The sequence below is a fragment of the Mustelus asterias genome, chromosome 30 (assembly GCF_964213995.1).
Source record: "Mustelus asterias chromosome 30, sMusAst1.hap1.1, whole genome shotgun sequence".
Lineage (NCBI taxonomy): Eukaryota > Metazoa > Chordata > Chondrichthyes > Carcharhiniformes > Triakidae > Mustelus > Mustelus asterias.
Window position 1 is genome coordinate 8,264,428 of NC_135830.1, and position 26,978 is coordinate 8,291,405.

At 44.3% G+C, this 26,978-nt stretch overlaps 3 non-coding genes across 3 annotated transcripts; 1 reads left to right on the forward strand and 2 right to left on the reverse strand.

Moving 5' to 3' along the window:
* Positions 1-3,874: 3,874 nt before the first annotated feature.
* On the forward strand, positions 3,875-3,946 carry trnaq-cug (transfer RNA glutamine (anticodon CUG)). The gene has a single exon. It is a non-coding gene; the product is annotated as a tRNA-Gln (tRNA).
* A 6,073-nt stretch (positions 3,947-10,019) lies between these two features.
* On the reverse strand, positions 10,020-10,091 carry trnae-uuc (transfer RNA glutamic acid (anticodon UUC)). The gene has a single exon. It is a non-coding gene; the product is annotated as a tRNA-Glu (tRNA).
* A 1,355-nt stretch (positions 10,092-11,446) lies between these two features.
* Positions 11,447-11,520, reverse strand: trnan-auu (transfer RNA asparagine (anticodon AUU)). The gene has a single exon. It is a non-coding gene; the product is annotated as a tRNA-Asn (tRNA).
* Positions 11,521-26,978: the final 15,458 nt, after the last annotated feature.

Consider the following 26,978-nt stretch of genomic DNA (forward strand, 5'->3'; position numbering starts at 1 on the left):
ATACAAGCAGCTCCTCACGCTGCTCAGGTCTGGCTCCGTTATCCTCGGAAACTCTACATTGGGGTCTCAATTGAAGCATCAACGATTTCGTTGATGTCCTGTACCGTTCTGGTTATTTTCTTTTCTATGCTCATCATCCTCACACTGACAAGAGGAATATCCTGATTTTATTTATAACGTCTCATTTTATAATTTCCCCGTGCTTTCCGAAAGGGAAGAATTCGGAAATGTAATGTCGAATATTTACAACCTACAAACAGCAATAGCAACATTAGCAAGGCGTAGGAATATATTGCGTAAAATATAAACATCCTATTTGTGCTAATAATAATTTGTTTCCATAGTTACTCATTTATTATTTTTTATTTAATAAAGTTACTGAACACTTTTGTGAGTCTGGAGCTCTTTCCAACATTGAACCCAAACAATCTCTCACTGCCCTCTGGTGGCGCCGACATTAGAAGTAAGTTACAGCGTCCAAGTATTTTCACCTCCGGGAATCAAGATTGTTTTGAACAATGACCGATCCTAAACTCTGCAACAGTTTTTAAATGTTTTCTCTTTGCATTTTTAAATTGGAAACTTGTGGTGACGAATCTGTTTTCTCATGGGTTAATCGTCTTCACAATTATTAATTGCTTCATATTTTATCCCACTGCCTCGTCTTTCCTTGTCCATCTTCCCCTTTGCCATTTAAACTTTCTTACCTTCCACTGAATTTACACATTCTCCCCGTGTCTGCGTGGGTTTCCTCCAGTTGTTCTGGTTTTCTCCCACAGTCCAAGGATGTGCAAGTTAGGTTGATTGGCCATGATAAATTGGTTCTTATTTCGGGCGATCAGCAGGGTAAAAATGTGGGGTTACGGGAATAGGGTGGGATTGTTATCAGTGCAGGCTCGATGGGTCGAATGGCCTCCTACTGTGCTGTAGGGATTTTATGATTCTAAATGTAATCAATGCTTCGCTCTTCACAGATGCAGTCAGATTGAATGAATGTTCCAGAATTTCCAGATGTTCTTATTACAGGCATCAAGCATTTGCAGCATGATGTCTTTGGTTAACTGGTGTGTTCTCAGAATGGGGAAATTATTTGCAAAGAAAATTGAGATCTCCCTCTAAGCTGAATCCCGATGGGTAAAATCAGAATGATAATAAGATCATCATTAGCCTACAATGAAAAGTGATTCACTCGGTCATCACACTTATTGATACAATAGCCGTGTCACACTGGAGAGCGACAATTAAATGCATCATGGTGGAGAATGGATTCACACCTCGGCCGGATGTGATGCAGTACACGGGATTTCATGAAATCATAGAATCATACAGCGAAAAAGAGGAATTTCGGCCCATCGAGTCCGCACCAACACATTAGTAACACCCGAAATCCCACCCAATCCCATTTACCAGCACTTGGCCCATAGCCCTGAAAGTCATGACGTGCCAAGTGCTCATCCAGATTGTTTTTAAAGGATATGAGGCAACCCGCATCTACCACCCTCAGAGGCAGCACATTCCAGACCGTCAACACCGTCTGGGTGAAAAAGGTTTTCCTCACAATCCCTTAAACCTCCTGCCCCTCATCTTGAACCTATGTACCTTGTCGATTGTCCCTTCAAATAAGGAGAACAGTTGCACCTTACCCACTGTGTCCATGCCCCTCATAACCATAAGGGTCATAGCGAGAGAAGACAGGAATGAACGTTTCCCGTTGGCCTCTTTTAAGGTCAAACCGAATAAACAAACTCAATTTAAGTCAGGACAAAGTAAAAGGGGCAGCTCCCCAAAAGTGTGTGGGGGGAGGGGGCGGGGGGGGGGGGGGGGGGGGGGGAGGAACAGCCCGAACAAAAATCAAAGTACAAAGGAAACTTGAAAACATCAAATTAAAGCGTTTCCCGTTGGCAGAAGGATCAATAGCTCGGATTAAAGATTTCAGGTAACGAGGCTTAGTGGGGGTGTGAGCAAAACTCGTTACACCCCGGAGGTGGTGGGAAACTGGAACTCACTGCTGAATGGGTGGTGGAGGCAGAGACCCACTTAACTTTGAGGAAGTATTTAGATGTGTATCTGTGATGTCAAGGCATGCAAGGCTATGGGCCCAGAGCTGAACAAAATGGGACTATAATAAGGAGGTGGTTGCTTGAGCGATGCAGACGCGTTGGGGCAAAGGGCCGTTTCTGTGCTGTAGCCCTCTATGACTGGGTACTTGCTCCTGTGAAACATGACTATTTCTGCTGATATCTCCCAATACGGCTTGAGATGCACTAATTTGATGTAGATTTAGGGACATTGTCATGTGAGTTTTTCACATATCAATGGTAGCCGCATAATGACACATTGTTGTCGCACTTCATGTTGCTGCCGCATTGAATGAAATATGTCAAATGCAATGAGTGACCATTTGCAGCGGACGGCCACGTTCGGCGTTGTAATGATGAGCAGGGTGGACTCTGCATCCAGCGATCGGAGTTCAAATCTCGGCAGGTCTTTGATTTTCTTTGCCACAGCAAATGACTGATTTGCTGCAGGAAATTTTGCTTAAATTTCACAGAAAGTGTTCCTTTAAACATTGAGAAACTTTCAGCATGTTCCACCGCACTGACACTGCAGCGATTGACTCGCCTGGCGTCACCGCATCAACCCCAGAGTACGATTGCTAAAGAACACAAATCGCTGAGAGGCGGAGAAACCACCTATCGGTGTCATTCACTCATTCCCAATTTATACAAGAGGTGGGAGAGGAATAGTGGTTCCTCTCAGATTCGAGGTAGGATTGCTGGATTCAAAGTGCAGAGTACTAACCGTTACACCATGAAAGTGAAGCGGACCGAGCCATAGCTAAGGCACGAGGCCTTTCTCCGAAAACGTGCACACACGTACACAAACACACACACACACGCACGTGCAAACGCACACGCACACACACTCACACTTGCTCAAAGATTGCCAGACTCCAGTCGAATGATTGTTCTTTTGTGACACCAACTGCTTCTTTCTTTCATCAGAGGAATTAAAGAGCAGCGAAAGGATGAAAAAAACACACTGATGTGCAGGCATCTGGCGCCAGAGACTCAGCAATGTGCATTGTAATAACAGTTGAACTGGCTGACAAATTGTCCTCTCCGTCCGTACTTTGTAAGCAATTTAAATGAATGTCCGTCAGCAAAGAAAAAATGAGGTTCTGCCGAGATTTGAACTCGGATCGCTGGATTCATTATTAGTGAATTGACTATTACACCACAGACCCCAGAACACATGAACAAGCGGCAAATGGTCACTCAAAGCATTTGACCTTTTTCATTCAACGTGGCAGCAACAGCAGTGCGAAAACAGTGAGTTGTCATACGCCACTATTGATGGGATCAAAGGAAATTTGGCAAATTGGATGCAGAATTGTCTGAGTGGCACGGAGCAGACGGTGAATTTCGAGGGCAGTTGTTCAGACTGGAAGCCTATGTCCACTGAGGTCCCGAAGTGATCAGCGTTGGTGTTCTTGCATCCCTGGTTTGCATGATTGATTTCTATTTGAATGTTGGAGGCTTGAGCAGTAATTTTGCGGATGATAGAAACATTGGAGAGGTGGTGAATAGGGACAAGGATAGCCTTCTTTCACAGATGGATATTGACAGGGTGGTCAGCTGGGCTGATCAATGGCAAATGGAATTCGATCCGGATGTGAGGTGATGCGGTTGGGCAGAACGAACAAGGCAAGCGAATGCATGATGAAGGCTGGACCCTGGGAATCGCCGAGGGACATTGGTGTGCATGTACTGGGGTCCCTGAATGTAGCAGGACAGGTGAAGAAAGCGGATAATGGAATGAAAAAGGTCAAACTTTTTGAGTGTCCTCATTTAAAGGTGGCGGGTGCGTTTCTGGTTCTATGGTGTAATGGTGAGCACTCTGGACTCTGAATCCAGCGATCCGAGTCCAAATCTCGGTGGAACCTTGCTTTTCTTCGCGAAAGCTGGTGACTGGTTTGCTGAAGGGACTTTTAATTAAAATTCCCAGAAAGTGGAATTCCAAGCACTGAGGAAATTGCAGCAAATTCCAGCGCAATCACATTGCAGGCGATGCAGCGAATGACTCTCCTGGCGTCATTGTTTCACCCCCAGAGCACGATTGCTCAAGAATCCAAAGCGCTGAGAGGCAAAGAAGCCACAGCGGGCAGGGGGCCACATAAAGGTGCCATTCATTCACTCATCTGTTCCAATTCTTTAAGAGTTCGGACGGCGAGGGTCCAGAGTGCGAAACGTTTCACCATGGAACCGACAGCACTCTGACCTAAGACATTCGGCCTTTCTCCCAAAACGCACCTACACACAGCACACATATACTCACACACTTGATTCATAATTACCAGTCTTCAGTCGAATGGTTGCTGTGCCACCAACTGCTCCTTTCTTTCAACACATGAGTTAAAGAGTAGCGAAAAGATGAAAAACACGTACGTTGCAGGCATCTGGCGCCAGAGGCTCAGCAATGGGCATTGTAATAGCAGGTGAATTGTCTCTCGATTCGTACTCTGTGAAAAAATTAAACGAACTATCCTTCAGCAAATCAATCATCAGCATTGGAAAAGAACATCTTCCACTGAGATTTGCACTCCAGTTCCTGTATTTATAGTCCAAAGTTGCTCACCATTACACCACGGAACCCGGAACAACGCAGCCTGCTGCAAATGTACTGTCAAACATAACTATTTCTGCTGATTTCTCCCGATGCGGCTTGCCATGAAATGATTTGCTCTAGATTTGGGGAACTGTGTTTTCTGAGATTTTCTCCTATCAACGATGGTGCATAACGACGCGTTGTTGTCGTACTTGTTGTTGCTGCCAAAGTGAACGTTATAGGTCAAATTCTTCGAGTGGCCATTTGTCGATGGTGGGCGTGTTGTGGGATCTGTCGTGCAACAGTGAGCACTCTTGACTCTGAGTTCAGCGATCCGAGTTCAAATCACGGCAGAGCCGTGCTTTTCTTTGCTTAAACCAATGACTGGTTTGCGAATGGGCATTTTATTAAAAATTCGCAGAAAGTGGAAATCTAAACACTGAGGAAATTTCAGCAAATTCCACCGCAATCACGTTGCAGACGCTGCGTCACTGCATCAGTCCAGAGGACGGTTGCTCAAGAATACAAAGCGCTGAGAGACAGAGAATCCATACTTAGCAAGGGGTCTCCTTACAGGTGTCATTCACCTGTTCCAAGTTAAAGAAGAGTTTGGAGGCGAGAGTCCAGAGAGCTAACCGTTATATCATGGAGCCGACAACAATCTGACCTGAGACACTAGGGCTTTCTCCCAAATCAGACACACGCACGCAAACACGCCCACATAAATACACACACACACACGCACAAAACACACACACACACACACTTGCTCAATAATTGCCAGACTCTAGACAAATCGTTGTTGTTTTTGTGACACCAACTGCTCCTTACTTTCAGCAGAGTTAAAGAATAGCGAAAAAGATGAAAAACACTGACGTGGCAGGCATCTGGCGCCAGAGGATCAGCAATGTGCATTGTAATAGCAGTTGAACTGGCTGACAAATTGTCCTCCTGATTCGTACTTTGTGAGAAAATTAAACGATATATCCTTCAGCAAATCCATCGTCTGCATTGGCAAAAAAAAAGGTTCCGCCGAAATTTGAACTCAGACCGCTGGATTCGAAGCCTTCAGAGCTCACCATTACGCCACGGAACCCAGCACCCGCTGCCAAGTTACGAATGGTTGCTCAAATATTGTCCCAATTTAAGAACAAAGAACAAAGAAAATTACAGTTCAGAAACAGGCCCTTCGGCCTCCAAGCCTGCACCGACAATGCTACCCGACTGACCGAAAACCCCCGACCCTTCCGGTGACCATATCCCTCCATTTCTATCCTATTCAAGTAGTTGTCAAGTCGCCACTTAAAACTCACTATCGTATCTGGTGATTTCGTTTTTGATCAGCAAGGTACAAAATTCGTCTCAATCTACAATCCCATGAATTACTCACAGCAATTCATATTTACATTGCCCTTGCTGGTTCCTCCCGTCAAAATGTGTAAGCTACCTTCAACAGCATTAAATTTCACTGTCGCTCACCACATTCAAAGTGCAATGTTAGCATCGTCCTGTATAATCCTGATTGTGGTAAAAATGCTGAACAACATCAGATTATCACAGCTCTGCTTTCGTCACACTGGAAGCCAATGTGAAAATACGAACAATTTCAAATCTTAACAGACCGGAAGGAGTGCGTGACTGTTGATAATTGGCGCTGTGCACATTGCCGTACTCAGTATCTGGGAGAATCAGGCAAACGAGATCCTGGTGGTCCAGTGGTTCGGATTCGGCGCTTTCAGGGTCGCAGACTGTCTTAAATATATTAAGATTTCATGTTTTTGATCAACAAACATGTAATACTTCCTGGTCCAAAACAGCTCTGCCAGAATCAGTGGAGTTGAGATTTGTAGTTTTGCTTCCGAGTTGGAAATGTCACTTGTGCAACAGGTTAAGAACAAACACAGATAGTAAAGGACAGTGACAGGTTGCAGAGCGCTGCCGATAGAGATGGTGATACAAGGTATAATCTGAGTAGTAATGGGTCAGATTTAACCGTTTGCATTGACAGAAATATCACTCATTTCGGGATAAAAATCTCGGGGTACACGACAAGACTCCTCTCACTGAATTTACCACTAAGCTATTTGATTTCGACTGATTGCAAACAGTTTTCATTGAGAAAGCAGTAATTGTGAGATTAACAAAGCGGGATGGAGAAAGAGTCAGTTTGATTGGTGACACTGCCGGAGGAATGGAGAGCTGGATTTCACCCAGGAAAGCAGCAAAGTCTAAAAATAATGAGAAGCAACCAATGGTACACTGGTCCATCATTCCATGTGTCAGTCAATCCATCCTGTTGTGCTGTCTATCACAGATCTTCCATTTAATCTCTTTACTGAGTGTTACCCGTCTTTAACGCTGCAATGACTCAACAGCTCAATTAATGTTTCGTGAGAAACAGGAATCATTTTGAAATGTGAATGATTTTGAAAAAAAACACATTTGGAAACTTTTCTGCCCGGTCTCAAACCGGGGAACTCTCGCGCGTGAGGTAAATATGATAACTACTACACTACAGAAACATCACGTGCGCTTGAAGCAGTTCTGGTTCACTGGGGGAACAACTAACCTCGTCCGACAAGCCTGTCAGTTGCTCACTTTACATTCCGTCTGCTGGTTCCTCTAATCAAAATGAATGATGATACAACCTACTGCATTCACTTTTAGGAATCACATGTTTGACTGAAGGTGTTCATAACGTTTATAGCAATTTAAGTGAAAATCTGACAGTGGGGGGATTTGATCTCACTCCTCCATAAATATGACTATATTAAATTTGTGTGTTAGACTTCCCTGCAAGGACACCAACAGAAGTAACTGCTATCAAAGCTGGTATTGGCAGTGAACAGAATCAATGGAGTTGAATTAAATCACATGTCCCATTGAGTCTCCTCCGCCATTTAAAACCAGGGCGGATCCCCAGCTCAACAATTCAATGAAACTTGGTTCCACCCAGACAGAGAGAGGATAAAAGGAACAAAAACAAAAGAAAGGAATGGATAGTTAGACTGAGACAGGGAAGGACTGAGGCAGATCTACAGAGAGAAAAAAAGATAGAGCCAGAGTGGAGTAGATCCTGAATGGAAGAGATACACTCTACTATTCCATATGATTTCAAGAAGAAAATATTGAATGCATTGGTAAGAGCAAATGCTACAGCCCTGAAAAATATTCTGACAATGGTGCTGAAGAATTGCGCTTCAGAACTTGCCACAACCTTACCTAAGCTGTTCCGCAGGCACAGCACTGGCATCTCACCGCCAATGATACAATTTTTCCAAGATTGTCCGGTTTACAAAATTCAGGTCAAATCCAACGCCGCCAATTACCACCATTCTACTCTTGATCAACAGTAACGTGACGGAAGGGCAATAACCAATGGTATCGGGAGGCATTCCAATGCAAACTGGAGGAACATCGCCCGAAACCCCGATTCGGCATTTACTGCGTTCATGACTTAACATTGAGTTCAACAACTTCAGAGCATCTCCTCTCCTCGATCTTCACCCCATTTCCATTTATTTTGTTTTATTTCATTTTATCTTATTTATTTTTGTTATTTTATGTCTTATTTTATATATATATATATTTATGTTTTAATTTCCATGTTTTGCATTGTGTATTTAAAATCTCACTTTCCATCTTGTTGCCCCTTCTCCCTCCACCCTACTCGGGCCGTCTCTTACATTTTCTTCGTCCTGCCATTTACACATTCTGATCTCTTAATGGGCAGCCAGCAGCACCGTTCTTTGCGATGATCACTACCATTTAAATTCTCTTTTTTATTTATATGTGACACCTTTGTCACCCATCCCACACCCATATCCCTCACCATTACAGTATCAATCTCGTACAAATTTCTTTGTCTTCAGCTCTGACGAAGGGTCATCCAGACTTTGAACGTTCGCTCTATTTCCTATTCACAGGTGCTTTCAGACCTATTGAGATTTTCCAGCATTTTCTGTTTTTGTTTCAGATTCCAGCATCCGCAGTAAATTTGTTTCTATCAAGAGGCATTTGTCAGACTGACTTGTCCCTGGTTTACGAAAAATTAATGTGAAATAGAAACAAAGCGCCAAGTTAGCATGGACATGTTAGTTTAAAATCCTTACCGGCAGTTTCCCTGGTGGCCTACTAGTTAGGATTCGATACTTTCATCGCTAGAGGTTCGATTCCCGGGCAGGGAGTGGAAGTTTATTGTTTTCTTGCAGCACATGGTTTAAGTGGAGTTGGAATTACTTCCTGATCCAAAACCTGAGTGATATTGGTGCCAGTTTCAACAACGGAGAGAAAAACCCATACCTTCCCATAATCCCGTCAATTACCCACAGCAATTAAAATTTGCATTGCCTCTTGGTTCATCCAGTTAAAATGAATAATGATATATTCTCATAGAATCCCTACAGTACAGAAGGAGGCCGTTCGGCCTATCGAGTCCGCACCGACCACATTCCCCCCACGCCCCATTCCCGTAAACCCACATATTTACCCTGCTAAACCCGCTGACATTAGGGTCAATTTAGCATGGCCAATCAACCCAATCCACACACATCTTTGGAAAGGAAACCGGAGCACCCGGAGGAAACCCGCGCAGACACGGGGAGAGCATGAAAACTCCGCACAGACAGTGACGCGAGAAATTTAACCTTGTATCCCTGGCGCTGTGAGGCATCAGTGCTAACCACTGTGCCACCGTGCCACCCATTCTACTGCATTCAATGTTGCTGCAGCTCACTGCATTCAAAGAGCAGTGTTGGTATCAAGCTGTGATAAACCATCTTGTGGTAATTCTGCTGAACAACATTAACTTATCACCGTCAATGGACGGTGGGTTCCAGCCCCAAGTTGGGTGCCATTGTTTTTAAACTCTGCTGCTTTTCTGGGTGAACACCAGCTCTCTATTCCTCCGGCAGCGTCACCGCTCAAACTGAGTCTTTCTCCATTCCGCGCTGTGAATCTCACAGTTACTGCTTTCTGAGTGAAAACTGCCTCCACTTCAAAGAACAAAGAACAAAGAACAGTACAGCACAGGAAACAGGCCCTTCGGCCCTCCAAGCCTGTGCCGCTCCTTGGTCCAACTGGACCAATCGTTTGTATCCCTGGAGGTCGGAGAGTTTACTGTGTAATTCAATGAAAGGTTTTCTTGTCATTGAGCCTGAGATTTGGACCTAGACCTGCGAGATATTTGTGTCAGTAGAAACAATAAAACTTACCCCATTAACAGCTAGATTTTACCCCGCATCACCATTTCTATCGTCAGCGCTTTCCAGCCGATCGCTCTCTTTTTTAAATCTTTTCACGTGACATTTCCAATTCCGACGCCAAAGAGGAAATCTCCCTGATACTGATTCCGACATAACGAGTGGTAATCATGAAGTAACTCGGTGTTTTTACACAGCAATAAAGAAAAATTCCCTGACCGGGAATCGAACCCGGGCAGCGGCGGCGAAAGCGCCGAATCCAAGCCACTAAACCATCAGGGAAGTTGAGGCAAGCTCTTTAAAAAAATGATTTATGCATGAGCCTTTAATTTTTATTTCAGACGTTTTATTCACCAAAAACAAGTTTCTATTTTAAATTGTCATGTTTAGATCGAACGCAAGTGACTGCATCAGCCAATGAAAACAGCGATTCCTGTTCGCTGGAACATGAAATCGACAGTGAGGTGAAATAGTCCCGCAAGCTGCTCATGTGACACTTTCAATTTCCAAAACCCACCAAACCCATCACTGTGGCTTTTGTGAAATTTACAAAGTAACACACGGCAGGCATTCATCACGGATGGCAACTGGCACAACTCATTTACGAAACATTATCCTATCGCTTCTCTTCCTGTTTCTGTCGCTGACTGTCATCCAGCTCCCTCTGGTTGTCCATCTCCCAGTGTCAATTCGCTGCTTGATACAGACACAGAGAGTTGGTGAACCCGAAAGCAGGGAACCAGGAAAGCAGGGAAAGCGAATGTATGACACACAGCATTGAGAAGAGATGGAGTTTAGAGATAACAGTACAAAGAGACAAAGAGATCTCATCTTCCTGATCCAGTTATTGATTACAGGAATGTACAGAGTGCCAATTATCCACTGTCACGCTCTCCTTCCAGCCTTGAGCATGGAGTTAAGTTCTGAAGTGTTTGAAGGCTTGCTGCAGTTATTCAGGGTTTTGTTGAGACTACATTTGGAATAGTGTGTGCAGTTTGGATCTCCACATTTTAGACAGAATAAAAGCAAAATAATGAGGATGCTGGAATCTGAATCAAAAACAGAAAATGCTGGAAAATCTCACAGGTTTAACGAGAAAGGATAGATAGCATTGAAAAACTGCAGGGATTCTATGATTCTATGGGTTTGATAGCGTTGAGGCTGAGACATTATTTTCCCTGATCCGGGAATATAAAACAATCTCAGGATAAGGCGCTGATGATTTTGGACTGAGGTGAGAAGAAATTGATTCACTCAAAGGGCAGTGAATCTTCGGAATTCTCTACGCCAGAGGATTGTAGATGCTCCATCATTGAACAGATTTCAGCCTGGGGTTTGACAGGTTTATGATCTATCCAGGAATGAATGGAAGCAGGGATATGGAATTGGAGCAAATGCTCATCCACGAGTTTATGTTTCGATTGTAATCTTTTAAGTTTAATGGTATAATGGAAAGATGTAGATGATGTTATATGTAATATGTTTGAAGTCAATCGGCATTAAATAATGTTGGTAATACCAGATAACAGTACAGCAGGTAACAATTGAGAGCTATTTTTTATTGACGCCCACGGACCCACTGCCAACCCACAACTGTTTACCTATGAATGCTGATGGCGAGAAAATAGTGAAACCGCCGTCCCTGGGTGGTCTTGAACCACCAAGCTTTCAGTTAATAGCTGAACGCGCTAACCAATTGCGCCACAGAGACTGAGATAACAAATGCGACAGATATTCTAAACTGGAGTGTCAATGGCCACAATTCTATTTCTGCACAATTTGTTCCAGAACTGCAGCATGACCGCACCGTGTACAATTTTATACTGGTTTCTTTGGTTACGTTGATCCCGGAGCACTGCAGTAGTGTGTTGGTTATTCCCTTTCTCCTATGAATGTGCAGGTAAAATGAATCCATGTGCCTTAGCACAGGGAGGAATTCAATGGGAGGGAACGGAACTGACCACCAGAAGACCGAGGATCCAATATTTTCCATTCAGTCATCAATAACACCATTCCCAGCTGCACCCCCTTCCAAATATTGCGATCCATTTCCCTCAGGATCTGTCCAAAGATTTAATATTTTCCTTCTTTTCCCCTCATTTTGAACTGAGATTCGCTTCAATACCCAACAGAAATTGAATTGCAAACCTGAGGGCTAACCGTGGGAAACAGGTCTCTGGGTAAAACAAATGTTCATTTTCAGATTCACAGCACTCAGCTTTTCACTCAGATGAAGGAATTGATCACTGAAAAGCTTTGGAAACTTGGTGTGAATATTGATTGTGACTCACTCTGGTATTGTGTAAATGCTACTCGAAGGTTCAATGAGCGGGATATAATCTATGTAAGTTTTGCTGAGCTTGTGTTCGGTGTACTGGGAGGTTGTTTGAACCGGGTTGAATTTTGTGTCAGGAATGTGCAAGAACCCGCTGATTGAAGCTGCAGCCGCCGCTTTTTGCCGGCAGCGGCAGTGGGTGATTGGAGAATGTGGGCTAAAATCCTGCTGCGTTTCCCTGTCTCACTCACGCGGAAGAGAGAATCATTGATGGAGTTACTTCCCCGACTGAAATGTTGCTTTGCGTGACTGTTAACGGAGGTAACTCCGCAGGAGCTATTAGTAATCTGATGCAAAGTAACATGGAGTAGTACTCCAATGGCGCAATCGGTTAGCACGTGGTACTTATGCAAAAGTGTTGCCAGCAGGCTATGCCGAGGTTGTGAGTTTGAGGCTCACTTGGAACAGATGTGTTAGGTGAGGCGATGGGGTGCTAGTATTCTCGCTCGATCTGGTAACAGTCTGGAAACCACCGTGGCAGCTTTTGGAATTTGAATACAATAAAGAAGATTGGAATTAAGAATCCACTAATGACCATGAAGCCACTGTCCATTGACCCATGATTCACTCATGTCCTTCAGGGAATGTTCTTCGCTGATCTGGCCTACACGTGACTCCAGAGCCACAGCAGAGTTGTTGCCCCTCAACTAGGGATGGCCAATAAATGCGGGTCAGCGACGCTTATGTTCTACGAACGAACGATAAAGCCAGAACGTGCAGGTTTGAGAGAAGCTTTCTAAACCGTCAGAGATGGAAACGGGAGTAAGTGAAAAATATTGGGTTTGAGTGTGCGCAGAGAGATGGGGAAGTGTAAAATACTGTTTTCAGTTAATTTTCAACAATACATTATAGATTTTCACTCTGAGTTTAAAACAACGTAGAGATGCATTTGCAGTCGCGACTTTCTACTGTCAGCGGGTGATTGGAGACTGCGGCAAGAAATCCTGTTGCTTTTCCCTGTCTCACTCACTGTGGAGCCGGAGAAGAGAGAATCATTGTTGGGTTTGTTTCCCCGTCTGCAATGTGGCTTCGAGTGACTGTTATTAACGGAACACGCGCTGTCGGAGCCTTTAATAATCTGACACAAATCAATGGCATTCAGCCGGAATCTGCAGGTTTGCGGGAAGCTTTCTGAACCATCAGAGCTGGAAACGAGAGTCAATGAAAAATGTTCTGTCGGGTGTGACTGTGTACCGAACTGTCAAGGGGAAGGGTAAATGTAACACAGTGTCAGATACAGTATTCAGTTAATATTCAACAACAAACGCGGATTATTGTTATTTTCCTCACTTTGAGGTTGAAAGTATGTATAAATGTTTCTGCCCGTTGTCAAACCGGGAATATTTTGTGAGGTGAATGTGGCAATCACTACACTACGGAAACAATGCGGCCCCTCCACCCTGGAAGCTTTGAATGAATCTGTACCAGAGGTCACCATTGCAGATGTCAGAACAACTTTCTGAAAGGTCAACCCACGGAAAGCAACAGGCCCGGATGGGGTACACGGACGAGCACTCAGATTCAGCGCGGATCAGGAGGTGAGGGGATTCACAGACATCTTCAATCTCCCTTTACAACAATTTGGGGTCCCTATCGACAGTCATCCCAGTACCAAAGAAAAGCCAAGCAGCGTACCTCAATGAATACCGTCCGGTGGCCCTGACATCCAGTGCTTTGAAAGGCTACTAAAAGAACAAAGAACAATACAGCACAGGAACGGCCCTTCGGCCCTCCAAGCCCGCGCCGCTCCCTGGTCCAAACTAGACCATTCTTTTGTATCCCTCCATTCCCACTCTGTTCATGTGGCTATCTGGATAAGTCTTAAACGTTCCCAGTGTGTCCGCCTCCACCACCTTGCCCGGCAGCACATTCCAGGCGCCCACCACCCTCTGTGTAAAATATGTCCTTCTGATATCCGTGTTAAACCTCCCCCGCACCCCCCCCCCCCCCACCCCTCACCATGAACCTATCACCCCTCGTGAACGTCACCACCGACCTGGGAAAAAGCTTCCCACCGTTCACCCTATCTATGCCTTTCATAATTTTATGCACCTCTATTAGGTCTCCCCTCATCCTCCGTCTTTCCACACGTGGCACGAATCAATTGCAGTGTCCAGGACTGCCTGGATCCACTGCATTTCGCTACCGCCGCGACAGGTCCACAGCAGGCGCCATCTCCCTGGCCCTACACTCAACCCTGGAAAGCTATATGACAAAGACACTTATTTCAGACTCCTATTTATTGACTACAGCTCAGCATTCAGCATCATTATTCCTACGAACTTCATCTCCAAACTCCGTGGCCTGGGGCCCGACCCCTCCCTTTGCAACTGAATCCTGAACTTCCTAACCCGCAGACCACAATCAGTAAATATTGGCAACAACACCTCCTCCACGATCGTCCTCAACATCGGTGCCTCACAAATCTGAGTGCTCTGTCCTCAGCACCTTACCCTACTCCTTGTGCACCTGTGTGGCTAAATTCCCCTCCAACTCGATTTTGAAGTTTTGAAGCATCACCGTAGTGGGTCGGAACACAAACAATGGCGAGGCGGAGCACAGGCAAGAGATAGAGAATCTGGCGAACGTTTGCGGCGACAATAATCTCTCCCTCAATGTCAACAAAACAAAAGAGATTGTCATCGACTTCAGGAAGCATCGTGGAGAACATACCGTTGTCTACTTCAATTGGCGATGAAGTAGAAATGGTCGAGAGCTTCAAGTTTTTTGGTGTCCAGATCACCAAAAACCTGTCCTCGCGTACCCTCCACCCAGTCCCGCCGCCCCCCCTCCCCCCCCCCCGCCCCCTGCCCTCCACTCCCAATACCGACATCTGGTTAAAAAAGCCCACAAACGCCTGTAAATTCTCAGAAATCGAAGGAAATTTGGCATGTCCGCTACGACTCTCACCCATTTTTACAGATGCACCATAAAAAACATTATTTCTGATTGTACCATAGTTTGCTATGGTTCCTGCTTTGTCTAAGACCGCAAGAAACTACAAAGCCCACTCCATCACGCTAACCAGCCTCCCACCCATTGACACTGTTGACACTTCCCGCTACCTCGGCAAAGCAGTCAGCATAATTAATGACCCCATGCACCCCAGAAATGATCTCTTGCCCCTTCTTCAGTCGGGAAAAATATTCAAATGTCTGAGGACACGTACCAAACGATTCAAGAACAGCTTCTTCCCTGCTGCTATCAGACTTTTCAATGGACCAATCTCGCACTAAGTTGATCCTTCTCTACACCCTAGCTATGATTGTAACACTGCATTCTGTACTCTCATTTCTTTCTCTATGAACAGTATTCCTTGTCTATATAGCGCATAACAAATACTAATTTTCCACTGTATGCCAATACATGTGACAATAATAAATCAAATCAAATCAAATCAAATCAAGCACCCACAGAAACATAGTGAATGTTGAGAAGTTCTTTGTTTTAACACAGCGTGTCACTGAATGGGACTCTGAATGACGGTAACTGGCAACATCCCATAATAGTCTGATTAGTCAGAATGTCAATCACCAGTCTCGCTCAGAATGAGGAGAAAGTGAAGCTCCCCTCTCTATTCCCCTTCCCCATCATTGACAGTCCTGGCCTCTGCAGCAAATTCCCGTCTGCAAATAAAACCCTGATTGATCCATCTTCATTATTACGAACAAAAGCCTGTTTGCAGCTGAAGCTCTGATATTGTGTGATTATATTTTTTTCTAACCAAATGCCATGTTTTACCAATTTATTAATAATGCGTGTTAGTTAATTGACTGTTCTTTTGTTCACAGCCGTTCAGTGTGACGATCAAAGCTCCCATCCTGAGCAGATGCTGTCTCGGGAAAGGGAATCGCTTGAACTGAACTGTCGGATCCCCGATGGTTCTGGTATCTGTTGGGTGAATGTTTGATCCGATGTTATTCTGGTTTCCTCTCGCTCTATTTGAACAGCTGACAGCGCCGTTGTTCATTGTGACTACCTGCCCGCGATTCTAAACAACCCGCAGCAGACAGGAGCACCTATCTAGAGTTTTCCTACGGCTGTGGGAATGTTTTCTATCACTGTGAGACTGAAAGCGCAGTAATACGCAGCAGAGTCAGTCCACTACAGACCCAATGTATTTAAACTAGTCACTTTTTTCCCACTCTGGAGTTGCTGCAAAATCTGCTTTATCCTCAGTATCCCAGGAGCTTTTACTCACGATAAATTCCGTTTGTAGATCTGGGAGCTGTCGATACCAATCTAACTAAAGTTTAGATTTATTTATTTGTCAGAAGTAATGTTTGCATTAACACTGAAATGAAGTTACTGTGGAATCCCCTCGGTCGCCACACTCCGGCGGCTGTTCGGGTCAATGCACCTAACCAGGACGTCTTTCAGAATGTGGGAGGAAACCACAGCACGCAGATGAAACCCACGCAGACACGGGGAGAACGTGCAAACTCCACACAGACAGTGACCCAAGCCAGGAATCAAACCCGCGTCCCTGGTCCTGTGAAGCACTGTGCTACCCTGCCGCCAGTGCCAGCAATAATAGTTGCTGGCTGTGGCATCAAAGGTGCAGGTCATTGTCACCGCTTCTCCTTGTGCCTTAACATCTGAGGAGCGTCGCTGAGTCACAGAATCTTAGTTAGATCTGGAAAGAGAAGAAATATAATCACATCTGAACAGTTCAGGCTATAGGGTGCTAAGATTTGAACCGTGCTTGATAAATGCGAGAAAAGATTAAATGTATTTAATCTCCAAGCACCTGCTCGGAATGATCCGCACACAACCCAGATGCTGAGCAGCCGCATTGTCGCTTTCCTCTGTGTAAAAGTGAGTTGGGTATTTGACGGTATCTGTTCTACATCCCACTCCCAATAATCTGTTGTTGCCTCAAAGTGTCTTCACCTCACTTCTTGTATCGCTGGGGACGCTGTGAACCCAGTGGATGGTGAGCTGGTGATTCGCAAATGGAATCACCCCGAGCTGGGTGACTCATTCTCAGATTTTGGTTCCAGAATTCACGAGCAGAGCGAGTGTCACTGTCTGGTTATACTGACCCCGGATATCGATCTTTTGGTTTTATTCCATTCGTACTTTCGAATTCCCATTGTCTCATTTGCAGGTAACGGCGACTCCCACTCAGGGGTTTTGTTTTTCTTCACACTTTCAAAGGATTTCACAATCGCGGCCGATGCTATTATGTGTCGTTCATCCCTAATAGACCCAAGGGATTTGGTTGACATTTTGCTGGTGCTCGTGCTGAAGGCTCCCAACATAAAGGCTGCTCATTCACTATTAGAGCTACCCAAAGCTAACATAAAGTATATGAAGGACGAGGGCGCCAAGGGTGTTTTGAAAGGAACAATGCGGTCCAGTTAAAAAGAAATGGCAACAGTTATTCAGTAAAATGAGGCGTTACTGACCAATTTATGCAGTCTGGGATGCGTCGAGCAGCAGATGGGGTCAGACAAAATGTGGTGTGTCGTTCAGGACAAAAATAAATAAAACATCTTGTTAACGTTCATGTTAGCTTAAACGTTCATCATCGATTTCAAAATAGAACACAGTATACATGTGAAATACTTCATTCATTGCTCTTCCTGCCAGATGTGGGGGTTCAGGGAGCATTCTAGTGGCCCTGACGGCTATGTCTGCGGTAAGTTTGACTAGCTACAGCTCCTCACACACAGCATGGTTCGGTTGGAGCAGCAGCTGGACACACTACGGAGCATCCAGGGAGTATAAAGCATGATGGACACTGGCTTCAAAGAAGTAGTCACAACACTGATCCAGATAGGTCGATGGATGACCTCCAGGAGAGGCAGGCAGGAAATGCAAGAGTCTCCTGTAGCTATTCCCCTCCCATACATATATACCTTTATAGATTTTGTTGGAGGTTGGGGGCAGATAGACTCTCAGGAGGAAATACCAGCAACAACCAAGCCTGTGGCAACACAACGGGTTCTGCTGGAGAGCAAGGTCGGGCTAGGTCTTAGCGAGTGATAGTAGAAGGATTCTCGATAGTCAGGGACACAGAATGACGTTTCTGAGGCAGCGAACGACACTCCCGGATGCAGTGTACAAGGATCCATGGCTGTCTCTGAGCAGGTACAGGGCATATGAAACGGGAGGGTAAACAGACAGATATCATTGCCCACATTGGCGCTAACGACATAAACATGAAGAGGGAGGAGTCCTGCAAAGACGTTTCTGGGAGTTAGGTAGGAACCTACAAAGCAGGACCACGAGGATAGTAATCTCAGGATTGCTGCCAGTGCCACGTGCTATTGAGGCTTGTCACTGGGATGTCTTCTGTTGTTTGCAGTGTATATAAATGATCTGAAGGAAAATGTGGGTGGTCTGATTAGTAAGTTTGCAGATGAAACGAAGGTTGGTGGAGTTACTGGTAGTGCTGGGGATTGTCAGAGGATACAGCAGGATCCAGTTAGACTGGAAACTTGGGCACAGAAATGCCAGGTGGAGGTAAATCGGGACAAATGCGAGGTAATGCATTTTGGAGGATCAGATTTAGGTGTGAGTTACACTGTAAATGGCAGAACCCTTCGGCACATGAACATACAGAGAGATCTGGGCATGTGGGTACACATCCACCAAAAAGAGGCAACACAGGTGACCAAGGTGATTAAGAAGGAATATGGCATCCTTACATTCATCGGCCGGGACATTGAGTAAAATAGTTGGAAAGTCATGTTGCAACTATATAAAACGTTTGTTCTGACGCATTTAGAGTATTGTGTGCAGTTTCCGTTGCCACAGTACCAGAATGACGTGGAATCTTTGGCGAGAGTGCAAAGAAAGTTCACCAGGACGTTGCCTGGTCTCGAGGGTGTTGGCTGTGAGGAGAGTTTGAATAATCTAGGATTATTTTCACCAGAAGGACGGAGGCTGAGGGAACTGAGAAGACCAGAGGTCTGCAAAATTACGAGAGGCATAGACAGGATGGATAGTCAAAGGCTTTTTCCCAGGGCGCAAGTGTCATTTACAAGGGGGGCAGTGGTTCAAGGTGAGAGGGGAAAATTTTAAGGGAAATGTATAGGAGAAGTATTTCACACAGAGAGTGGAGGGTGCCTGCAACGCTCTGCCAGAGAAGGTTGTGGAAGAAGAGACATAAACAACTTTTAAGAGGCATCTGGATGGGTGCATGAAAAGGGAGGGATCTAGATCGAATAAGCATAGGAGGTTTTTTTAGTTAGGGCATTATGATGGACATGGACCTGGCGGACCGAAGGGCCTGTTTTTGTGCTGTACTTTTCCTTGTTCAATGTTTTTTGTACTAAATCAATTAAATAAAGGAAATAACTGAAACGCAAAAGGACAAAAGAGTTTCTAACATGACAGAGACAGGAGGAGCTGGTTTTGTGTTCGAGTTCAGGCTTGAATTTAGCATTTACCATTAGTGCGTCTAATTAATGTTGATGCCAATTGTTGCGGGCTTTGATATCAGTCTTTTAATTGATCACAACTTTACCCTTTGAGTCAGCCAGAAAAGTAACAGAGTTTTCTTTAAAAGATTTTAATATAAGCTTTAGCAACGACCCTGGGAAACTACAGTTCATATCCCTGGTTAGAAAGTTAGCCAGAGATATTTCATGATACAAAGGCAACTAAAGTTTTCAAAATCGATGACAAGTAATTAGCATAAACCAATCACAATCACTTTATGCTTACTTCATTATAACATCCAATCATCAAGAAAACTTAAGAGTACAACTCGCTTTTGTATCTGTGAATCACTCCCATTTTCCAGTAGTAGATGTCTAATTCATGTGCTTTGCCAGTCTGATGGCCTTGGTGCCTCTCTATGAAGCTGTTATAAGAAGACTTTTGTTTTTCTTCCTTTGTGAATTTTAAACTTGTGTGACTATTAACTATTTTACCAACGCATGGTTTTGAGGGAGGGGGACAATGGAATTTGCAGCCAGCACTTTTGCTCATAAAAATAATAGAATCACCCACCTTGCCACCCACCGGCAAGAAACCAGGAGTTAATTTGTTTGTTAACCGAAGTGTGAGTAATGTGCATTGTTATAATGTAATTGATCCTCTGGAGACAATCACACAGGATAAATGAGATGCCCTTGGAGCGTGTGGCATAGCTAAGGTGAACGGGTTGGAGAGTTTTCTCCCTTTGTGAAAAACGATGCATGGACCAGCGAATGGCCCTTTCTATGCCGTTTACTATCCCGTTCTCGCTGCAGTTGGCATTCCAGGTAATTTTTTAATTCCAAAAAGAACTTTGTTTTTGTTCGCGATGATTATATTGGTTGCATTGTGATGTCTCGACAGAATAGAATGGAGTGAATATTAATCATTCATGTAACTTCTCATGTTCAATAAAACTTGTTCTTGTTAGAAATATCGAAATGATTTGGAGGAAAATTTAACTGGTTTGATTCGTAAGTTTGCAGGCGACACAAAGATTGGTGGAATTGTGGATAGGGATGATGACTGTCAGAGGATGCATCAGGATATAGATTTGTTGGAGACCTGGGCAGAGAGATGGTAGATGGAGTTCATAGAACATAGAACAGTACAGCACAGAACAGGCCCTTCGGCCCAAGATCAAGCTATCCCACTCCCTATCATCCTGGTGTGCTCCATGTGCCTATCCAATAACCGCTTAAATGTTCCTAAAGTGTCTGACTCCACTATCACTGCAGGCAGTCCATTCCACACCCCAACCACTCTCCGCGTAAAGAACCTACCTCTGATATCCTTCCTGTATCTCCCACCACGAACCCTATAGTTATGCCCCCTTGTAATAGCTCCATCCACCCGAGGAAATAGACTTTGAACGTTCACTCTATCTATCCCCTTCATCATTTTATAAACCTCTATTAAGTCTCCCCTCAGCCCCCTCCGCTCCAGAGAGAACAGCCCGAGCTCCCTCAACCTTTCCTCATAAGACCTACCCTCCAAACCAGGCAGCATTCTGGTAAATCTCCTCTGCACTCTTTCCAGCGCTTCCACATCCTTCTTATAGTGAGGTGACCAGAACTGCCCAAAATATTCCAAATGTGGTCTCACCAAGGTCCTGTACAGTTGCAGCATAACCCCATGGCTCTTAAACTCCAACCCCCTGTTAATAAAAGCTAACACACTATAGGCCTTCTTCACAGCTCTATCCACTTGAGTGGCAACCTTTAGAGATCTGGGGATATGAACTCCAAGATCTCTCTGTTCCTCCACACTCTTCGGAACCCTACCTTTGACCCTGTAATCCACATTTAAATTAGTCCTACCAAAATGAATCACCTCACATTTATCAGGGTTAAACTCCGGAGAAATGTGAGGTAATGCAGAAAGTTCAATCCGGAGAAATGTGAGGTAATGCATTTTGGAAGGTCTGATAAAGTTGGGAAATATACAGTAAATGGCTGATCCCTTAAGAGTATTGATAGGCAGAGTAATCTGGGTATACAGCTACGCAGGTCACTGAAAGTGGCAACGCAGGTGGAGAAGGTAGTCAAGATGGCATATGGCATGCTTGCTTTCATCAGCCAGGGCATTCAGTTGAAAAATTGGCAAGTCATATTGCAGTCTTATTGAATCTTAGTTAGGCCGCACTTGGGAAATAATGTTCAATTCTGTTCGCCACACTACCAGAAGGATGTGGAGTCATTGGAGAGGGTACAGAAAAGACTTTCGAAAATGTTGCCTGGAAGGAAGGGCATTAGCTATGAGGAGAGGTTGGAGAAACTTGGTTTGTTCTCACTGCAACGACGGAGGCTGAGGGGCGACCTGATAGTCGTCTAAAGGATTATGAGGGTCATGGACAGAGTAGATAATCAGAAGGTTCTTCCCAGGGCACAAGAGTCAATTACTAGGAGGCATAGGTTTACGGTGTGAAGGGCAAATATTAAAGGACATTTACGAGGCAAATTCTCTACACAGAGAGTGGTGGGTGCCTGGAACTCGCTGCCAGGTGAGGTAGTGGAAACAGGTGCAACCGTGACTTTTAAGTGGCGTCTTGACAAGTACATGAATAGGATGGGAATAGAGGGATAATGTTCCCAGATTGGTCGGGTATTTTTTTCAGTTCAGTCGGGCAGCATGGCCGGTGCAGGCTTTTAGGGCCGCAGTGCCTGCTCTTGTCCTGTAATTTTCTTTGTTCTTTGTTATTTGTTCTTAAAACGTGAAACCTTCTGGTGTAGATCTTCTGTTAAATATGAGGTTTGTGGGCTTCAATTCAAACGATAATGCCCTGACCAGGATCCGAAAAGAAAGGCCTAATGTTTGGAATCAGATTTTCAACATTTTTAACCCTCCCTTACAGCCAATTTGATGGCTATCGTGATCCTATCCAGAGGACGGTGTGGACTGTCCCAGTGCATCACCTACTACCTGGTGGCAATCGCGGTGACTGATTTCCTGGTTATGATTTCTGCTGTCATCCTCAACCGGATTGGTGGCATTTACTTTCGATATAGTGTCCTCTCCACCACCCCCGGGTGCACGGTCAGCAGCGTCCTGGTATATACCACCCGTGATGGGTCCGTCTGGCTGACTGTAGCCTTCACCATCGACCGTTTTGTGGCCATCTGCTGCCAGAGCCTGAAGACCAGATACTGCACCGAGAAAACAGCATTGCTGGTTATCGGAATAGTCTGTGCACTGAGCTGTGTCAAAAACATCCCTTTCTTCTTCACCTATCAGCCCTTGTATATCCTAGACGGGGTGCCTTGGTTCTGTGATATCAAGTCCACCTTCTACACGTTAACCATCTGGCAGGCCTATCTCTGGCTAGACCGCATATTAACACCATTGTTTCCATTCTTCCTGATCCTGCTGCTCAACGCTCTGACTGTGAGGCACATCTTAGCAGCCAGCAGGGCCCGCAGGAGACTCCGGGGTTCCGAGAGTCGGGGAGACATGGAGATGGAAAACCGCAAGCGGTCTATTGTCCTGCTTTTCGCCATCTCCCTCAGCTTCCTCCTCCTGTGGGTCATATATGTCGGTCATTTCCTCTACGTACAGATTTCGGGTGAGCCATACTTCACCGGCCTGGATTTCAATGACCCGCAGTACATCCTTCAGGAGACGACCAACATGCTGCAACTACTTAGCTCCTGCACTAACATCTTCATTTACGCAGTGATTCAGACCAGATTCAGGGAAGAGATCAAGAACCTGTTGATGTCTCCGTTCGCCACCCTCAAAGGTTTTCTGAAACGGTGAAAGACTATAGAAACGTTTGCTTTTCTCAGTTAAAGCCTCATTACACATTACCTGCCACCATTGTCTGCCTTCCATCCTAATGTCTCAGTACATGCCACTTTATGTCCGTCAGCTGAATAAAAAAGTCAATGTTTGGGACCCACTTCGAAAACCTAAGGACTATAATGCCGGCTAAGAGTTCTCTGTCAACAGAACTGAAGCAGTGCTGCATTGTTGGCGGTTTCTTGTTTGTTGGTCTGATACATAACCCATGCAATGCGCCTGCAATCTGAATGAAATTCCAGTGACCTCAGGGTCATTTTGCCAAAGAAGAATGTCAGGAATTTATCCCAGAGCCTTGGGTTAATATTTATGCTTAATTGGCACCCCTGAACCAATCCCCTGCCCATCAATCTAACTCGTTGCAGAGTAAAGCAAAACAGATATCGTGGCTGGAATTTCGAAATGTGAGAGTTGAAGACACCGTTTCCTATTACGGTGAAGCTCCGTACTGGTATGATGACTGGTCTGGGACTCACAATGGAAGCAACCTGAACAGATATCTGTGCAAAATTACAATATAAATTGTCTGGAAATGGAGAGTGAAGTGCCGTCTTAATGTTATTATCGTTTTAATCAGCTTTAATTTAATTGTAATTTTCACAATTCAGTTATAATTGCTGGAATATAATGATAAATATCTGTTTTTTAACCAGTAATCCGTTTATGTCGTTCATTGGAAGGGAACACCCGCAATCACTGTTACCATAAAGACATTGGTTACAGAGACTCCATTGAGATTCCCCTAAGATGTTAGCAACCAGTGAACCAACACTGAACTCATGTTGGAATGTTAATAACAGTTACTGAACAATCCATTGAACTAGTGAAAGAATCAACTGTCCCTTTAAATCGCCTTGATCAACATTTCAAACAGTGCACCCCACCCGAAACCTGCTCGCCCTCTCCCCCCGCCCCCCACCGCCCCAACCACCCCCCCCCTCCCCCCCCCACTCCCACCCCGCCTCGTCCCTCTCGCTATCTTATAGATCTTTTATCCATGAGGCCTTGAATCCCTTCAACTGCACCATCCAACAATTCCAGTTAATCTTCTTGCTGCATTCTTCCTAAAGCTTTGTTTCACTGTCCTGTTTCGACGACAAATATTTATCCGCCGTAAGATTCCGTTCCAGGATTAAATTATCTCAAACCAATTAAACAACGGGAGCTATTGAAGCATTTGATCGAGTCAAAGCTTTCTTAAGGTGTTGAATATCATCCGAATTCCGATGTTACAGTCAGATCATATTTGTTCTGACCACGGTCTGAAATGTCTTTTAAAAAATCTTAAAAATCCACTGCGGAAACTGGAAGTCTGAAATAAAGACTGAAAATGCTGGGCTGTACCAGTCGTACTGACAGCATCTGTGGAGAGAGAAAAAGAGTTAATATTTCGAGTCCTGTGGACTGATGGCTGCAACGGATACAATGGCCGATTGGCTGAAAGGCCTCTTTCCGTGCTGCAAAATCCTGTGCCTTTTATGATCCTATTTCGGAACTGCCCACCAGTTTATATTATGGAGGCCATTGTCTCTGTGTACATTAGAATCGATCTTGTCTTTGTTACAATTCGTACAGAACCTCTCTGTTTATATTCCAAAAAAAACACACACTCTTAATACGCTTGACCCTCTTTCAGTATCTACTGAACTGGACCCAGTCTTCCTTCATATCAGTGCAGGTGATGTGTCAATAATTGGTGTACTAGGCCTTTTCTTTGTATTATTAAATTGTATTATTAAATTATTAAATTGTATTATTAAAACTGCGTGGGTTTCCTCCGGGTGCTCTGGTTTCCTCCCACAGTCCAAAGATGTGCGGGTTAGGTTGATTGGCCATGCTAAAATTGTCCCTTAGTGTCCTGGGATGCGTGGACTAGCGGGTAAAATATGTAGGGATATGGGGGTGGGATTGTTGTCGGTGCAGACTCGATGGGGCGAATGGCCTCTTTCTGTACTGTAGGGTTTCTATGATTTCTATGATTTCTATGATCATGTTAGGTGTATTAGCCATGCTAAATTGCCCCTTACTGTCGAAAGATGTGTAGGTTATATGGATTCGCTATATTAAATGCGCGTGGTTTAAGGGATATGACAAAGACGAGGGCCTAGGTGGAATGCAGAAGCATTGGGTCAGATGGTCCCTTTCTGCACTGTAGAGTTATATGGTTCTATGTCCATGAAATATTTCATCATTTCCCGCGTCAGATATTTGAGCGCTTACTTACTTTTCAATAACCCTCAATGGAGAAAATGACCTTTGTTGTAGCAATTTCCATTCAGTTGTCCCAGTGATAGCCTTCAATCCATTTCTGCCTTCTGTGAGTGTACAAAAACTCCAATCACTCCATGCATTTGAATTGAAGATTATTTAAAAATGTAATTATTTATTGATAACCGTTCTGTTGTGCGTTGTTGCTTTTGGAGTGATTTCAGATAGTCTATTTCGTTCCCAGCATCGACTCTCATGTCTTTCGAGCTCAGTTGGAAAATTGATTAAATCACGTCGTGAATGAGGAGCGGATTACTGACAAATGATTAACTCAACCTCTCACAGAAAGGCCTCACACAAAATTCGAACGCGCAAATGATGGCAAAAACGTTCCTGGGCTGTACTTGACAGGAGATAAAGACTCTCGGAATTCTCAGACATCTTATTGCTATTGATGCAAAGGATGGAAACCTTTGCTTCTCGCCAGAGAATGTGCAATATTTCTGTTTCTACAAATTTGAACGTTACCTTTCCAAATCACACAGTAATCGCCCGAAATATTTTAGACTGATTGAACTCCCTGCAGATTGTACAATCTAGAAAAATTGATTTAAAAAATGAATGAGGATTACATGTAGCATAAAGAGAGACCAGACCTTGTGTAATGTACAAAGTAGTAGGGGCTGGTGTATATGGGCTGCAGAGATTCAAGGCGGCAGCTCATCACCACTTTATATGGGTCAATAAGAGCAGGCAACCAATTCTGACCTAACCAGCGACGTCCACATGCTATAAATTATGAATAAAGACAGATATGCCAGTGCAATGGTAACATAAACTCTTCATGGGAGTAATATAAACCAATATTTGGGCTGCATGGAATAAGAGAGACTGGACCTGCTATAACTTTAGAATAAACAGAAAAGTTATTTGTGTGATCAGTAAAGAAAAGTACTTTGTCTAATAATAACTAGGAGGAGTCAAATGTACCAAACCAGAGATAGGTCCTTATTCTGAATTGATTGTGAAACTGTTTGCAGAAGTAATCGTAGAAAGTTAGAGTGCTAGAATTTGAATAACCGGCTCAAGTCTATCAATAACAGAGACTGTCGGGCCTGTGGACAGACTTGACGCTGATATAAGGAAACAGTGATTCTTATGGCCTTAACGCAGGTTTCTGTGTCATTGTGAGTGACATAGCGATTTGTGTGGTAAATACGGAGAGAAATGTCACGCCAAACGCAGGAGTGACTAACTCCAATCTGACTGAGGGTTAATATTCCCAAGGCGTACCCCAGAGATTTTTGATATCTGAGGCGACAATGCTGCATCTGTCAGAGGAACAGAAAATCACCTGTTCCTTCTCATTCTTACCAATAGTTCCCCACTTACACAGA